The following is a 5089-nucleotide window of genomic DNA, read 5'->3' as shown; positions in this document are numbered from 1 at the left end:
CCTCTATCTTGACCTTCCTTCGCGTATTACCCTCCGGTATCTCGAGAATAACAAAGAACTGTGTTGCTTCATATGAGTCTTCATCTGGTATTGCTCCTCAGCGATTTCAGATTGCCCCGGGTTCTGAGTAATTAGTCACTTGAGAACACCGATAAGTGAATTGATTCCGCACTCCGATTCAATAACTCTAAGCTACTTCCGTTGCTTACGAGTTTAATAATCCTTCAAGTCATTCACAGCCTGATCGGCTATATCATTATCGAGCTAATTTTAACTGTGCTACCCGGTCCTTCTTTCTGGAGCACAACTTCCGACGACGAGCTAAGCTTACGTCGATCTTCCTCATCTTATCATTTCACCTCAAACAACAAGCTTGATTTCGAGCTTGTGTCGCATTCGTGGTTCCAACAACCTTTTGCTTCATCATTCCTTTTGCTTGATGTCGTCGCTGTTCGATGGCCTCTTCATAGTACCTCGACAAAATCTGTCGTGATCCCCATCAATATACTGACTTGTTTCAGGCCATCAATCGAATTCATGATGAGAAATACCGTCCTCCCCTCTCGATGATTCTGTTATCATCGACAACGTCTGTAACGCCCCGAGACCGATGCTCCAGAAGCCTTCAATGTTCTTCGTTGTCATTGTGTGTATTTATTTGTTTGTTGCATGTCATCATACGCATTGCATCCACATGTTTTCTTAAACTTGCATCCGCTCGTAGTTGTCGCGTCTCCCCTTGCTTTTGTTGTTCGTTCCGAGACCAACCTTGTTATTCGTTTGCCCTCTTGCCAAAACCGGAGTCTCTCTGTATGGTGCATCGACCTCTTGCCGTGTCCGAAACTTCCCCGGACCCGAGCCGGACTATCGTTACCATTGGATCCGGATCATCCCCAAACATCTACAAAACATCTCCGTTTTCTTATTTGGACTCCCTACCTTTTATTTTCTCGATCGTCCGATTTTAATCAGAGGGACCAAATGCCCCTATCAAAATTCACTTGTTATATATATACACCTCCGTGTCCATTTTTAGACCAAACCCTAATTTCTAGGGATCCTACCCTAGCGCCGCCGCCACTCTTCCTCCGGATCTGTCTGATCCTTCCACCCACCTTCTCCTCGATCCCCCCACCAGCCCAACCGGAGCGCTCGAACAAGTCTCCTCCTTCCTCGGGATCGATCCAGATCCTACCTGCCATCCCCTCGATCCCTCCTCACTTGCAAGACCAGCACCGCCTCGCCATTCCCCTGCCTCGGCCTCGCTACCCCGCGCCTCTCTCCTGCAGCCCGTGCAAGCCACCAGGAGGCGGGCTCCCCATGCTGCACAGGAGCTCCTCGCCGCCCGAATCCGTTCCCAGGTCGCCGGACATCCCTGCAAGCGTCGCCGCCGCCGGCCACAGGTCCAGCACCATGCGCCGCCTCCTTCCCTTGTTCTCCTGTTCCCTCTTCCCTGCAGCTCTCTCTCCCTAATCTCCTCATCTCTCTGTACCTCAACAGGAGCTCCAGCGCCATGGCCATCCCGAGCTCGGCCTGCGCAGCTCGGAGACTCCAAGCGCCCTCGTTCCAGCAGTCCAGGAGGATGCGGCCGTGCCCGAGCTGCATCCCGCAAACCCGCCGGCGACCTCGACCTTCAGGCCACGCCGATGCGCCCCTGCCTCCTCAACCTCCTGACCCCCTCACGCCCAAGCCGCACGGGAGACGAGCACCCCGCAGCAGCGCCCGACCCCGCGCTCGTCTCTTCGCCAGGACGGCCGCCTCGTCCGCATCTACCTCGCCGTCGCCGGAGTTCCAAGCCGCGTCGCTACGTCCTCTGCTTCGTCCTGCCGCTTCTGCCCGTTCCCCTGCGTCACGGACAAGGACGCCGCCGCCCCATGGAACCTTCTCTGCTTGGAGCTTCTTCATCTGCATCCGGCCCCCTCCGTCCAGATCCGCCGTCTCCGCCTCCCTGCCATCGCCTTCGGTGAGCAGCGGTGCCGCCGCGGTTCTGCTCCATGTCGTGAAGAGGACGCCGCTCGTCCCTGCCGCGTTGACCGTAGCCAGCGCTCCTGGCCCAGCTTCAGCGGCCGCGTGGGCCACCAGCAAGCATTTACTCATTATCTTCGAATTAAATTAAATTGTAGAATATCTTTAAAACTTCGGAAAATCATAGAAATTAAACTGTAACTCGGATGAAAAAGTTTTATACACGAAAGTTGCTCAGAACGACGAGACGAATCCGAATACGCTCTCCGTTCTTCTGTCACACGTCCCTAGCATAGCGAACATGCAACCTTTTCCCTCCGGTCTGTCTGTCCGAAAATGCCTAACTCCGGGAAAACTTTCCCGGATGTTTCCCCCTTCACCTACATCGTGTAGCCCCGCGTTAGAACACCCTAGCACTACTTGTTGCCTTGTCAGCCTTAATATTGCACTTGTTTGCTCTGTATTTATTATTTCTTCCCCCTCTTCTCTCCGGTAGACCCCCAGACAGCTGTCGATGCCGCTGTGATCGACTACGTCGACGACGAACCTTCTACCCTTTCAGCGGAGCTTCCAGGCAAGCCCCCCCTTTGATCATCCCGATATCGCCCATTCTATTCTCTCATGCTTGCATTAGATATTGCTATTGTTATTCTTTGCTCCTATTCTGATGCATAGCCTGCTTTTGTAACCTGCTTATTGTTACCTACCTGCTTTTCGTAAACTGCTTAGTATAGCTTGGTTAGTGATCCATTAGTGACCCCCACCTGGTCCTTGTTTCCCCTGCTTCATTACCGACGACTCGATCAACGTGATCGATGACCAGAGCCCGACACCTCACATCACATCACGCCCCTTTTGTTGCTCGACTCTGAAGAGTTACCATCGAGTGCCGAGGGTGGAACCTCATACATCACTCTTGATGAGATCTCTGTAGTGTAGCTATCCGGTCATGGTAATCGAGGGTGATTTCCTCCTTAACCACTTCCGATACGGCTCTGTCGTGCAACCCTCAAGTGTGAACCTCGAGGGTGGATCCTCTTACGTTCACCATGATGATTGCATCGAGTGGAATTCATCGAGGGTGATTCCTCGGGTTTTCCCCTTGATGTTTGGACACACGGATACTTCGACTTTACAATTGTTACTTGGAAAGGCGGGTCGACCTTGAGGGGTACCCGTGAGTGATGTCGAGACGGGTTGACCTGGAGGGTGCCCGTGAGATAATTACGAGGTGTGGTCAGGCATTCCTAGCCCTTGCCACAAGTCCTCGAGACGGGGCAACGGGGTCACATCTTTCGTGAGTCTCTGCTTATTACCGCGCGTTCCTAATCCACTATGATTCGGATATTTGATCCGAGGGGCCTCTGGCCTGATAGCACTAACCATCACATGGGCATAGTATGGGCGTTCTGCGTCGTATGCATCAGCCGAAGCTTAATAGACGTCAGCGACTGAGCGCGCGCGCCGGGTTGGACTGCCTAAGCACCTACCTTGTTAAAGGAGGTAGCTAGGTCTGCTCACCGGCCACCCACACAACACGCAGGAGTTCCCAGGGCGATGGCCCATGACCCCTAGGGGCATAGGTTTAGTCCGGCGTGCTGACCTCTCTATTAAGCCTAGTTCGGGTTGCGGCGTATTGTTTGGCCGAGGCCGGGCATGACCCAGTAAAGTGTGTCCGGCCGGAGTTAAGCGAGCGTGGTGGGTAAGTTGGTGCACCCCTGCAGGGAAGAAAACATCTATCGATAGCCTGTCCTACGATAACGGACACTTGGAGTTGTATCCCGATCGATACAACTAGAACTGGATACTTGAGATGATAACTGGATAGTATGGCCCTGTGATTGCTTTCTCGCAGGGAGTCGAGAAAGAATCTCTGGCCAAGGTTGATAACACTACTACTACTTTACTTTATGCTAGTCTGCACTCTCCTAATGCTGCAAGACCGCTGAAGATGCTAGTCTTTGATAGGACTAGGTTCTCCCCTCAATTCTGGCATTCTGCAGTTCAGTCCACAGATACAACGCATTTCATCGATACCGATGCATATGTAGTGTAGATCCTTGCTTGCGAGTACTTTGGATGAGTACTCACGGTTGCTTTGCTCCCCCTTTTCCCCCTTTCTTCTTCTTTCCGATTGATGCAACCAGATGTCAGAGCCCAAGAGCCAGATGCCACCATCGATGCCTACTACTACGTAGAGGCCGCCGACGACCAGGAGTAGTTAGGAGGCTCCCAGGCAGCAGGCCTTGCCTTTTCGATCGATGTTGCTTTTGTGCTAGCCTGCTTAAGGCAAACTTGTCTAACTTATGTCTGTACTCAGATATTGTTGCTTCAGCTGACTCTTGTGTATTCGAGTTAATGTATTCGAGCCCTCGAGGCCCCTGGATTGTAATATAAAGCTTGTATTATTTTAACTTGTGTCTAGAGTTGTGTTGTGATATCTTCCCATGAGTCCTTGATCTTGATCTTGATCGGACACATTTGCGTGTATGATTAGTGTACGATTGAATCGAGGGCGTCACAATGGTGCATTTGGTTGTTCATCTACCTAATGAGGCACTACTTGGAGGTCCAGTACTGTATGGCTTGATGTACCCTATTGAAAGGCGGCTAGGAACTTTCAAGGGCTATGTTAGGAATAGAGATAGACTCGAGGGTTCCATTGCAGAGGCCTACATTGCTATAGAAGCGTTGACATTCTACACAAAATACATTGAAACAGTAGATCAGCCTAGCAAAGAGGTGGGTGAAGACAATCCCGGGCTCAATGTTTTCGATTATTCTGATCGAGTTACAGGGAAGAGTCGACAAGAGGACAAACCTAAAGATTTGGACAAAATGGTTTGGTATGTGTTGAATAACTATCCTGAGATACTACCTTATATCAAGTCAGTGCCAAGTACTGCAGCTTATACATCATAATCTACTAAAGTTGCAGCACATTCTTATATATTTAGATGTTTGACGTGATCATTATGTTGTGCAGCATCTACAAAAAGGAGTTACTGCCGCAAAATCCAAGAAACATTGACAAACTGGTTATGGCAGGATTTGCAAAATGGTTCAAGAGCCATGTAAGCTTTTGAATTGCACTATCAGTTTTTTAATATATTGAGTACATAAG

This window comes from Aegilops tauschii, chromosome 6, assembly GCF_002575655.3.
Source record: "Aegilops tauschii subsp. strangulata cultivar AL8/78 chromosome 6, Aet v6.0, whole genome shotgun sequence".
Classification (NCBI taxonomy): Eukaryota; Viridiplantae; Streptophyta; class Magnoliopsida; order Poales; family Poaceae; genus Aegilops; species Aegilops tauschii.
This window is presented reverse-complemented; position numbering follows the sequence as displayed.